Source organism: Peromyscus californicus, unplaced genomic scaffold (genome assembly GCF_007827085.1).
Source record: "Peromyscus californicus insignis strain IS unplaced genomic scaffold, ASM782708v3 Scaffold_10__1_contigs__length_136768540, whole genome shotgun sequence".
In the NCBI taxonomy this organism is placed as follows: Eukaryota; Metazoa; Chordata; class Mammalia; order Rodentia; family Cricetidae; genus Peromyscus; species Peromyscus californicus.
This window is the reverse complement of record NW_026294391.1, coordinates 85197452-85211361: the sequence shown is the minus strand read 5'-3', so window position 1 is coordinate 85211361 and position 13910 is coordinate 85197452.

Genomic DNA, 13910 nt, shown 5'->3' with positions numbered 1-13910 from the left:
CTCACTATAGAAGGTGGGAAGCCACCACAGAAGAAATTTATGGTACCTCAAGCACATGGCTTTGGTCCACAGTAAAAAACCCTGATGGATACACTAGAAGTTTCAGTCCAGCATCCCCTATATAAATCAGAAATTCCTTCAGTGAATCAAGCCTTAATAATAGGAAATGTACATAGTCAAATATTACTCCAAGGGAGATTATATCCTGGTGTTAGCTTGGTGGTCTTGTTTTTTCATTACCCTTAGCTGGCAAAATATACTATTGAAATGGCTTACTTTTGTATTAACTTTAAAATCCAAGAACCAAGGATAGCAGAGATGTGATACTTCTTGTTATAAATCTTTATAGTTTCTGGAAACCATTAACATTAGGTGTGCAAACAAAGTAGTTATCCTTGGAATATCCTTCCCAGGGCCCAGGAGTTGCTAGTCTTATCAAGTACTTAGCATAGTGTGTAACCAACTTTTCCTTGATCTTTAAACTTGTCAGGAGACAAATCATTGTGGTAACAAAGGATAGAGCTTCCACAAGCCGTTACCAGTGTTCTAGCATCCTATAAGATCAATGAAGCAGATGAAATTTCCAACTATCTCCAATATCAAGTTTGATAATGTCATTGTTCTGACAGTGCAGAAGCATTTCATAAATTCAGGAAATGAAACAATAAGAATTACTAGTTCAGGAAATAAAAGATGAGATCATATCTTTGTGAGAAACCTTTTTCCCAGTAAATATTAAGTTTAGATAAAGAAACTTAGTGAGAAAGTTGTTTTTAGCTTTGCATTCTTACTAATATTAGACCATATCAGTCAAGGCACAACAAACTCATTTTTAGAGATAAATATTCAGCATGAGTGCTTGGCATTGAAATGGACTAAAACTACAATTATTTCAGAGATCAGAAACTGATTAGAAGTCAGTGTCCTGTCTTAGGTTCATGTAAACTTAGAGGACTTCTGTAATAATTGTGTGTGGAGTGGGTCAGGGAGTCATGCATGTATGCAGCAACACATATGTTCACCCATGCTTAGGAAAAATTTTCTTGTGTAAGTTCAATAAATACAATTAAAGAAACAGAGGTATAACAAAATATTAAGAATATCTAACTCCACTCTATTTTTATCTAGATAAGGAACTAGTGACAAATTAGGTTTTTTAAAATTCTCATAGTTATTCAACCTTAAGGTGTTGGTATTTTAAAATTACTTTGGGGGGCATTCATGACAGTTTCTCTGTGTAATAATAGCCTTGGCTGTCCTGGAACTGACTCTGTAGACCTGGCTGACCTTGAATTCAGAGATCCACCTGCCGCTGTTTCCTGAGTGCTGGGATTAAAGGTATGAACCACCACTACCCAGCTTAAAAATCACTTTTATTTTATGTGTATATTTGTTTTGTCTGTGGGTCTGTACACTATGTGCATGCTTGGTTCACTTAGGGGTCAGAAGAGGACATCAGATTCTGGAATCCCCTGTGGCTGAAGTTATAGATGACTGTGAGCCATTATGTGGGTGCTAGGAATTAAACCCGGGTCCTCTGGAAAAGCAGCCAGTGTTCTTCATCACTGAGCCATCTCTCCAAACCCTTAAGATATTGATTTTGGTGACATTAAGAGAGGCAGAGGGAATGACAAGTATTAGTAATAGTTATTCTTGCCCATCTAGAGTTGCTTCTTAAACCCCTGGTGGCCCAAGATTTGGCCCACACTTTCTTGTTGGGTGTCTCATCAAACTCTTAAAAAATCAATCAATCAAACAAACAAAAAAACCCAAAAACAAAGCAAACAAAACAGACAAACAAAGGAACAAAGCCTTTTACTGAGGAGCCAGATCCAGAGAAATGTTCAGGAAAGCATTTTCCCATACTCTCCAGGAGAGGGCATAGGTTTACCATTTTTTGCTGTCTAGCTCAATTTTATTTATTTATTTATTTTGACAAGTTTTTTCTATAAAGGGGCATTTTGCGTGTGTGTGTTTTTACTTTTATTTTTATTGGAAATAGTTATTTTCATACAGATTATTCTGATCCCAGTTTCTCCTCTCTCCTCTCCTCTCAGATCCTCCCCACTTCCCCACACACCCAACTCCAAGCTTTCTCTCTCTCTCTGTTAAGAAAACCAACAGGTCAATAAAAAAGACAAACAAACAAGGGTAAAACAAAATGAACAAACAATAAGAATGAAAAACAAAATTAAGGAAGAGCACGAGAAGTGTATACACATGTAGACAAACAGGAAGACAGACAGACACACAGGAATACACACACAGACAACACATAAAAACTCAAAATTGGCCGGGCGGTGGTGGCGCACGTCTTTAATCCCAGCACTCGGGAGGCAGAGGCAGGCGGATCTCTGTGAGTTCGAGGCCAGCCTGGTCTCCAAAGCGAGTTCCAGGAAAGGCGCAAAGCTACACAGAGAAACCCTGTCTCGAAAAACCAAAAAAAAAAAAAAAAACCTCAAAATTGGAAACCATAGTATGCAAGCAGAAGACCAGAAAACTTTTTTTTTTCTCGAGACAGGGTTTCTCTGTGTAGCTTTGCGCCTTTCCTGGATCTTGCTCTGTAGACCAGGCTGGCCTCGAACTCACAGAGATCCGCCTGGCTCTGCCTCCCGAGTGCTGGGATTAAAGGCGTGCGCCACCACCGCCCGGCTAGAAAACTTTTTTTAAAAAAGCCAAAACACAGCAATATGAGACAAAACAATCTCCAAAAATACATTTGTAACACGAAATCTAATTGGTCTTTTAATAAAAACACCACTAGCCAGATATTGAGCTAAATGCTGAAAGATCAGAGAGACAAAGAAACAAGCCATGGCCATGTCTCACCTTGCCAACTCCAGGAATCCTCTAACTGAAATCCTGAGTGCTCAGCTGAAAGGGGTCCAGCTGAGAAGAGGCTTCAGCCGAAAAGGGATTCAGCAGACAAGGGGCTCCTTAGCCCAAAGGCTTCAGCCAAAAGAGAGCTTCTGCAAAAAAGGATTCAGCTGAAAAAGCTTTAGTTGCTGCCTCCTCACACCTTATATACCTTTTTCTGCCCAGCCATATTACTTCCTTCCTACTGCTGGGATTAAAGGTGTGTGACTCCCAAGTATTGGGATTAAAGGTGTGTGCCACCACTGCCTGGCTCTGTTTCTCTCCTAGACTGAGTCAATCTCATGTAAATCTCATGTAATCCAGGGTGGCTTTGAACTCACAGAGATCCAGATGAATCTCTGCCTCCCAAGTGCTAGGATTAAAGGTGTGTGCCACCACTGACTGACTTCTATGTTTTGTATAGTGACTTTTTCTGTTCTCTGATCTTCAGGCAAATTTTGTTAGGGTAAAAAATATATCACCACATTCCCCCATCTCTCCCTGGTGAATGAAGAGGCAGCGATGCCACTTCATTCTGCATTCGTGGGTGTACTGAATTGATTACTTAGACCTGGTAAGACCTGATTCAAGACTTCCATGTTGCACAATACCTGGTCCCTATGTGGCCCGAGTTTACCTGGGCCTGCAGCTAGCCCACGCAAGTGGCCTACCGGCTTGCCAGCGTCCAGAAGCCTTCTGGTGCTTGTAGCCAAAAAAAAAAAAAAAAACCCAAAAAACAAAAACCCAAAAAGCAAAAAAAAAAACAAAAAACACCCTCCCCCAGTCCCACAGCTAGGTGCATGGCCTGCTGCATGCCTGTCTTTTAAAATCTCCACTGTGTTGGACACACACAGTGGCTGCATGCAAGGGGCATTTTTTTTCAGTTAAGAATTGAACTGTGTCATGAATAAAATGATTTGACTTTATGAGGTTTAGTAGAATTTGATAACCAGCATGAAATCCCCTATAAGACCCTCAAAAATCTATGTAGGATGCACTACTACTCCCAAAATAACAGCATTCCACTCAAACTCTATTGGTAAAATTACCCTGGGATTTTCAGGCTTTTTGTTCTTCCTTAATTGTGCTTTATCAACTATTCTGCATTTCTCTTTCTATTAGCTATTGTGCTTATGATCTATGTTAAACAATGTCCTTTGGCAGATCTCCAATACTGCTAAGAAAAAAAAAATCCCAAAGCACAGGTGTAGTTGGATTTTTCTTTGGGCCACTAGCTCACAAATAATGACAGAGAAACATTATTAATTATGAAAACTCGGGCTTGTTCCTCTTACAACTTAAATTAACCAGTTTCTATTCATCTGTGTTTTACCATGTGGCGTTTTACCTTTCTTTCATTTGTCTGACGCCCTCCGTGTCTCGATGATGTCTCTCTGCCTCTGGATTTTCTTCTTCTGCTTCCTTGCTCTACTAGGAAGCCCCACCTATACCTCCTGCCTAGCTATTGACTGTTCAGCTCTTTATTAAACCAATCAGAAGGCGCCTTGGCAAAGACACATCTTCACTGTGTAAATAAATATTCTGCAACACACAGGTAACAAGAGAGAAAGCATTCTAATATTATCACACCAAAGAAAACCTTCTGCATAGCATAGAAAACCAGAGAGTGATTACACAAGCCACAGAATGTAAGAAAACATTTTGTAAGCTATTCATTAATAGAAACAGTAACAACAAACCTCACCTCCTAGTTTCCTTCTTTCTGGCTGTGATAAAAACATTGACCAAAAGTATGCTGAGGAAGAAAGTGTTTATTTCACTTTACATTTTCAGGTAACAGTTCATCACTAATGAAAGTTAGGGCAGGACCCTGGAGTCATAAATTGAAACAGAAGTCAAGAAGGAATGCTGCTTGCTGGCTTGGCCTCCATGACTTTCTCAGCTTGATTTTTTTTTATATAACCCAGGACCACTTGCTTAGGAATGGTGCCACCCACAGTGGGCTGTGCCCTTCAACATAACTAATTAATCAAGACAATGCCCTAGACTTCAGGGCTTAGAGACATGCCCACAGTCAGATATTATACAGACAATTCCTCAACTGAGATTCCCACTTCCAAGTATCTAGACTTGTGTGAAGTTGATAAAACCAACCAGCACACACTAAAAATAATTAATTTAAAAGGTGGACTGGTGTGGGAGGTTCTGTATGTCAAATGTGTTGCTGATTGGTCAATAAATAAAACACTGATTGGCCATTGGCTAGGCAGGAAGTGTAGGTGGGACAAGGAGGAGAATAAAGCTGGGAAGTGGAAGGCTGAGTCAGAAAGACACTGCCAGCCGCCATGATGACAAACAGCATGTGAAGATGCCGGTAAGCCACGAGCTACGTGGCAAGGTATAGATGAATGGAAATGGATTAATTTAAGCTGTAAGAACAGTTAGCAAGAAGCCTGCCACGGCCATACAGTTTGTAACCAATATAAGTCTCTGTGTTTACTTGGTTGGGTCTGAGAGGCTGTGGGACTGGCGGGTGAGAGAGATTTGTCCTGACTGTGGGCCAGGCAGGAAAACTCTAGCTACAGTGGACCATAGACATAAGCAGGCATTTCAAAATAAATAAATATACAAATGATCCATAGGCATGTGTAAAAATTTCAGCATTACTAATCAAGGAATGTGAATGAAAACAACAGCGAGATATCATCTCACTCTTATTAAAATGTTTATTATCAAAGACTGACAATAACAAGTGGGGGGCACAAAGAGAAAGAGAAAAAAAAGTTTTCATATACTGCTGGGGAAATGTAGATTATTGTAGGCATTGTAGAAAACAGTATGGCGGCAACTCAGAAAATTAAAAATAAAACTACTGTACAATCTAACAATATTACCACTATCTGAAAGAAATGAAAACATCAGAGACGTCTGCACTTCTGTCCTTATTGTAACACCATAACAGCCCCAAACTGAAGTCAATCTAAGTAGTCATTGATTGATGAATGGATAATGAAAATGTGATGGATATACATAACACAGAACACTACTCTGCCACAAAATGTTGCAATCTGAAGCAAAATGGATGGAATTGGAAGACATTATGCAAAGTTGAAATAAACCAGGCACAATAAGAAAATTACCACATGATCTCAGTCACATAGGAGGTCTAAAGATGTTGATCTTTTTTTCTTTTTTCTTTTTGGCTTTCGAGACAGGGTTTCTCTGTGAAACAGTCCTAGCTGTCTTGGAAATCACTCTGTAGACCAGGCTGGCCTCTAACTCACTGAGATCTGCCTGCTTGTGCCTCCTGAGTGCCAGGATTAAAGGTGTGCGCCACCACTGCTGGGCTAAAGATGTTGATCTTATAGAAGTCACATGTAAGGCCTAAAGATGTTGGTCTTATAGGATTGTGGTTACCAGAAGCTGAGGAGGGTAGTGGGGAGGATAGAGAAAACCTGGTTTAGGGATGCTAATTCTCCAAATCCTATCCAGAGAGTAACTGCATTCGACAGCAAACCATTTAACTTTTTCTAATGAGCAGAACACAACAAAACAAGTCATTCTTTCCACAGTTGGACAATGTTTGCTGAGGTCAGCAGAATCCCTGATAAGAGCAAAGGTATAGTATACAGTAACATCCAACTTTTCTAGAGTCTGGCTTTGACTGTGTTTTATGCTAACTGAGCCTGTTAGTCACCTCTGCTACTTTAACAGTACATCGTGCTCTAAACTCAGGTTTCTATTAAATCAGATGAGGCATTGATAACATTACAATAATTGCCCATAGTCTTCCACTTCCCCATTAAAAACTCGTAACAAATGAATTTACTCATCAAGAGGAGCTTGTATGGGTCATTCTTTGGGCTGTAGGTATAATTCCCATTTGGGAGTGGATTTTAATTTTATATCTTCCCTGCAACATTTGGTGCCCAAGTAGAGACCCAACAGATGTAAAGGTAAGCCAGGACAGAACATCAATGAGGATGATACTGAGGTAGCTATCCTTCTTCCAGGTGGTGTGGAATAGCATGCCTTCCAGATGTGTGTGGCTTAATATGACTATGGAAGATGCCTTATAGCTAAACAGGATGCATCGTGGGCAGGACAAGCTCTTTCTCTTTGTTTTTCCCTCTCTCCTCTGCCAATATCCCAGTCCTTCAGGGAAAAGGAGAACTAACCATTTGCTACCCCTCCTTAGTTTTTCAGGGGGTACAAAAGCCTTTTGTATCCTAAAGTGCAATTACAAGATGAACACACACAGCTTTTTTGTTCTCTGTACATTTTGTCTCCTTTCTCCCTTTTCTTGCTTGAATGCAAACCGAACAGGTTGCTTTTTGCCCTTCAAAGTCATGTGAAGGTTTTGCTATCTTGGGCAGGAGAGCTGTGTATGGTCAGGTGATCTTAGTTTGTTTCCTTCTGTTGTAAATGTAGTTTGAATTCAGCTTTCTTTTCATAAGTTAATGATTTGTTATACTACTTTGTCTCATGAATAGATTTTAAGTATAAAGTATTTTATTATATAAGAGAGGAAAAAGGGATAAGAGTGTATCACGGAAGAAATGTATTAAGATAAGTGCCATGTTGGCCTGCCATGAGATGTGACTGATAGCAACCCCAGTACCTCCAGGCAGTGGTAGCACGTGCCTTTAATCCCAGCTCTGGGGAGGCAGAGGCAGGCAGATCTCTGTGAACCAGAGGCCAGCCTGCTTTATAGTGTTAGTTCCAGGGCAACCAGGGATACACAAAGAAACCCTGTCTCAAAAAACTGAAAAAAAAAAGAAAAAAAGAAAAGGAAAAAGAAAGAAAGGAAGGAAGGAAGGAAGGAAGGAAGAAAGAAAGAAAAAAAGAAAAGAAAGAAAGAAAGAAAGAAAGAAAGAAAGGAAGGAAGGAAGGAAGGAAGGAAGGAAGGAAGGAAGAAAGGAAGGAAGGAAGGAAGGAAGGAACCCCAGTACCATCTCGGTATGTTTTTGGAAGTCTCCAGAGCCAAAGCAGCAGTTCCCCAAGGCAGGAAAGGATGAATGTGTTCAAGCTATACCTATGGCACCTCATGCACTGAAATTAGAAGTCCTCATGCGGTGGGGGTTCCAACCCCCAGCCTCCCCTCAGATGATATTACTTGAAAGAAACAAGGACCGTGCTTATTTGGAGGTGGGGGGGCAGGCAATCATCCTATCTAGGAGTATACCATTTGTATATCTTCCCTGAAAGAAAGGATAAGATGTGCTTCTGGGGCACACTACACGTACCTGTGGGGGAGAATTTTGCCTTAGGGTGTAAAGGCATAGACATGTAGCTGGATGAAGAGTAGCTGGTGGGATTGCATGCCCAACAGGCTACTTAATGCCAAGCAATATAGACTGCCAGGGGAATAGGACAAGATTATAGTAAATTTTCATTTCCTCCTTGGCATGTAGCTCAGATTCAACAGAAAGGTGGACATTATTTTTTCTTTTCTTTTCTAAAAATACATTCAGCTTGTCTTTATCTTCTTAGTGGTGATTTGGGCTTTCGCATTAAGTTATTGAAAGTGGTTGCCAGACGGTGGTGGTGCACACCTTTAATCCCAGCACTCGGGAGGCAGAGGCAGGAGGATCTCTGTGAGTTCGAGGCCAGCCTGGTCTACAGAGCGAGATCCAGGAAAGGTGCAAAGCTACACAGAGAAACCCTGTCTCGAAAAAAAAGAAAGTGGTTGGTTAATTCCTATGACCTGTCATGGAGAGGTTCTTCTCTGGTCAAGTGTGTTTGGGCACCAAATGTTTCTTGTGTTTGGATGTCCATTTCTTTTTCTTAAATCTAAAACGTTTCTGATATAATTTTATTGAATAAATTTTCTATTATTTTTTAATTTTTTTTCTCAGCTCCTTATTCCACCTCATTGACTCTTAAGTTTGTTCTCTTAAATGTATTTCAAAGTTCTTAGAAGTTTTTGTCGTGCTTATTTACATTTTTCTCTGTGTACAAGTATATACAATAATCCAGGCAATGTATGTATGTATGTATGTCTTTTGTTGTATTGACCTTGCTCTCCATCCTGGACATTCTTTCTCCTACTTGGTGTCATTTGGTGATGACTGACTGGTTCTTTCCTTTCCAGCATTTCTGTGTAGTTCTTCTTCTTCTTTTTTTTTTTTGTGTGTCTATAATAATCATCTTTTATTTTATTTATTTATTTATTTATTTTATTTTATTTTGCAATACAATTCAGTTCTACATATCAGCCACGGATTCCCTCGTTCTCCCCCCTCCCGTCCCCCTCCCCTTCCCCCCAGCCCCCCCCCCATTCCCATCTCCTCCAGGGCAAAGCCTTCCCCACAGACTGAGGTCTACCTGGTAGACTCAGTCCAGGTAGGTCTAGTCCCCTCCTCCCAGGCCGAGCCAAGCAATCCTGCATAGGCCCCAGGTTTCAAACAGCCAACTCATGCAATGAGCACAGGACCCGGTCCCACTGCCTGGATGCCTCCCAAACAGATCAAGCCAATCAACTGTCTCACCCATTCAGAGGGCCTGATCCAGTGGGGACCCCTCAGCCATTGGTTCATAGTTCATGTGTTTCCATTCATTTGGCTATTTGTCCCTGTGCTTTATCCAACCTTGGTCTCAACAATTCTCGCTCATATAAACCCTCCTCATTCTCGCTAATTGGACTCCCAGAGATCCACCCAGGGCCTAGTCATGGATCTCTGCATCCAGATCCCTCAGTAGTTGGATGAGGTTTCTAGCACATCAATTAGGGTGTTTGGCCATCCCATCACCAGAGTAGGTCAGTTCGGGCTGTCTCTCGACCATTGCCAGCAGTCTGTTGTGTGGGTATCTTTGTGGATTTCTGTGGGCCTCTCTAGCACTTTGCTTCTTCCTATTCTCATGTGGTCTTCATTTACCATGGTCTCCTATTCCTTGTTCTCCCTCTCTGTTGTTGATCCAGCTGGGATCTCCCGCTCCCCCAAGCTCTCTTTCCCTCGACCCTCGCCTTTCACTACCCCCACTCATGTCCAGGCTGTTCATGTAGATCTCATTCCATTTCTCTGTAGTTCTTCTTAAGAGTCTCGATTTCCTTGAAGAATTGTTTCCTCATGTTTTTTAATTTCTTCTCCAATTACTGACCCTGCCATCAGCTTTGGCAACTTTCTCGTCTGCTTTCTGAATTACTTTCTTTACTTCATCTGCTTATTTGAGTCCTTGGTGTGGTCACAGAACCTTCTCAAAAGTAGGACACTGAAATTTTTGTCTGACATTTCAGCCATCTCAGTGCCTTTGGTTTCCAGTATTATGGATTAATGAGCATGTTGAAGTGACACTGTGGCTTGTTTTCTCATATACTTTTTGTTTCTCATGCATCTGTTGTGTGCTACACAGCTTGTATTCTCCTCCCCCCCCCCCATGCCTTTCTAATGATTCTCTCTAGTGAGCTGTCTTCACTTAGGTTTATGTTCCTCTCTACTACTTCTGGGGTAAGCTGACTGCAGTAACAGATACACTGATCTGACAGTAGTTTTGGTGTTCATTTGTGGTGGAAGACGTGTGTACTTCACTGTTTTCCTTAAGGAGTTTAAAAGATAGTGGCATTCTGGTAGTGGTTGGTAAAAAAACAATTTATAGGTTTTTAGAGATACAGTATTAATAATTGCAAGGTGTCTTAGTGTTTCTACTGTTATGATAAAATACCATAACCATAATCAACTTGGGAAGGAGAAAGTTTATTTCCATTACACTTCTACATCACAGTCCATTCTCTAGGGAAGGCAGTGCAGGAACTCAAGGCAGGTACCTGGAGGCAGGAAATGAAGCAGAGGCCATGGAGGAGTGCTGCTTAATGGCTTGATCCTTATGGCTTGTTCAAGTCTATTTTCTTCCAGCACTCTAGCCTAGGGCTGACACAGCCTACAGTAAGCTGGGCATTCCCACATTCATCATTGGTCAAGAAAATGTCCCCAAAGGCTTGCCCACAGACCAATCTAGTTGAGGCATTTTCTCAGTTGAGGTTCCTTCTTCTAAAATGACTCAAATGGTGTCAAGTTGACATAAAAACTAGCCAGCACAATGGTATTAATTCCAGTGAGTAAGATCTTTTGTCTAGGCCAAGGCAGATTTCCTTTATCTCCACATAAATTGCTACAACACATCTATTTTCTCCATCACCCTGCCAAAGGAATTTGATGTTGAAATACACTCAAAGAGACTGTTTAACTGATTAGAATTAAGTTCTAGATACAGTTTCAGATATCACTGGCTGAACTGTTTAAAAAATGCAATTTTTTTAGAAAATGAATTTTTACCATTTTGGAAATATTTTCTTAGTGCGAAGTCAAATAGAATTTTCTATTTTAAAATGAGAAATCATTTGAATCTTTTCATACAATCTATTTTGATCATTTTCCCCTCCATCAACTATTTCTAGATCCTCTCTGCCTCCCTACTCACCAAAAAATTAAAATGAGAAATTAATTTCTGGTATAGTACAATATGTAATTTAAGGATATGGAAATTTATATACAGATAATATTGTGGTGGGGTGGCATAGCCATATCCGATGGAAATAACAAAGATCATAAAACCAACACAGTTGCTTGGCAGAGATCCAGCAACTGGCTGCTGTGCCACTTTTGGTTTTGATCGCATGCCTTTAATCCCAGCACTCGGGAGGCAGAGGCAGGTGGATCTCTGTGAGTTCGAGGCCAGCCTGGTCTACAAATCGAGTTCCAGGAAAGGCACAAATCTACACAGAGAAACCCTGTCTCGAAAAACCAAAAAAAAAAAAAATTTGTACAATTTGGGGATATTAGATTTATGGAAACTTCATATAAATCACTTGTGGCCTCTTCCAGGAGTACTGCTTCTAAGCTTCCCCTCACAAATGTCCAGAGCATACTACACCCCCTACTTTTAGGGAAATATCTTCTACTTCAAGGCCTTCCTTATGCCTTGGAGGTTGTGACACGTAGAGAGGCCAGAGGTCTCTTTATGAGGTTCTGAGATATTCTCGAAACATCTGTCCCTCAATGAAGATATGTTTGTATGTGAGGGGGACCAAGGGTTGCCCTCCTGCACTCAGAGATCTCTCCGCCTTTGGATGTGAATTCACTGAGCTAGTGCCTGCACTAATAAAACTCCTTCCTAGCAAAAAGTCTTCATTGTCTATTTTCTTTCTATGAGAATTCTGTAAGAATGTGAAATGTATTTTGAACATTTTTCCTGGGTTAGGTGTGACAACAATTTAACAGTTGACATGACTGAGGCCAAACACAGGGGAGGTGAGGAGGGATGCAGATTTATATTCTTATGCTATAGTCGCCAGTTAAACAGATACTTTATTGCCCAAGTTCCCTTGTGTATTACTATGTCAAGAGTATAGAGTGAACTTTCCTCAGACTAAGATGTCCTTGAATCTCTTATAACTTCCTTCTTCAAAATGAACTTGCTAAAGATACCTACATTCTATTATTATCGCTAGAAGGGATGATTATGATAAGAATTTGGCAACTGTATCATCTTATTTTATGAAAAACGTAAGTGAATGTATAAAGAACTAAGTGAAGGTCCTGGTACACATACACCACACTAGAAAAATACCCATACAACATAAAATAAAAACAAAGGAAGTCTTTGTAAAATAACGTAAGTGAAGGTAAATGAAGGATGAACTATTGTAAATGAGTGAACATCTTTTGAAAAGATTGAAGCAGGCCAATTTTGCTCTTGTAATCAGCTAAGGAGTGACAGAGGAGTCTAAGAGTTAAAAGTAAGAAGCATGGGAGCAGCGAGAGTCAGCCACTCCAGCATCCTTGTGTTCTAGATGAGCATCTAGCTTTTTAAAACAGTGTTTTTTTTTAAATTTTCCAAGTTATAATATATATATCCCCCTTCCCTTTCTCCTCCAAACCCTCCCATATATCTCTCCTTGCTCTCTTTCAAATTCATGACTTCTATTTTTCATTAGTTGTTTATATATATTATATAATTCCTAAATATATAAATATATCATGCTGTCAGTATAATATTACTTGTATGAATATGTATTTAAGGCCATTTGACATGGGATAACTGACTGGAATGTCCTTTCCTGGTGAAGACTATTTGTCCCTTTCTCTCAGCATTTCTTAGTTGCCTCGAGTTCTTCCTGTGGGGTTGAGGTTTCCTGAGCTTTCCCCCATAGTTTACTTTACTATGACTGTTGTTGTCCTCATTCCGCTTACGTTTAAGTAGTAATGTTGATAAGCTAGTATTAAAATTGAATTGTAATCAAGAATGGACTGTTAATTCAGCTGGAAGAACACAAAAACCTAGGCCCCTTCTCTGCCCCATGGTCTGGTTCTTTTACCACATAGCTTCTATGACCAGAAAACTTAAATGACTTCTAGTTTCTATGTTTGTAAAATATGAATTTAACAGTTTATCCCTCTATTGTGGGGTATCCACCAGAGAAGGAGGCTCAGACAGGGGTCCAAGCCAATAGAAAGTCATTATTAACTGGCCAATGACTACACTGGGTGTTTGGGTTGATTTACTCCAGTTAACAAGAACAATAAGTTAAAAGAGGTAACTCAGAAACCAAAAATCAAGGTTAGTACATTTAGAGACTTTCCTAGAACTATGGACTTGGATGGATTATATCTTTGTTTTCATTTTGGTAAGTGGTGCTTTCTATGTACTGAATTTTACAGCCTGAATGGCACTTCCAATCATGGGAGTCAGCCATGCTTAGGTCTGCGGACCTAGTAAGGTCTGGGGCACCTCTCTCCATTGCCTTTTGAAGACCCATTTACTCAATTAAAAAAACAAAAAACAAAAAACAAAAACACTCTTCTAGAAATTTGTAACTTTCTAGGTATTTCACTGTTAAGATCAATGTAAGAGAAAGAGACTTTGAACAGCATGAAATTAAATAAGAATGTGTTCTTTTTCCTTTCTAAATAGTTGTTTGCAAGCTATAAGTTTCATCTGGGGGAGTGGGACTAAAAGCTTTGGATAGCTTCTTTTTTGTTGTTTTTTGAGACAGGGGTTCTCTGTGTAGCTTTGGAGCCTGTCCTGGATCTCGCTCTGTAACCAGGCTGGTCTCGAACTCACAGAGATCTGCCTGGCTCTGCCTCCCAAGTGCT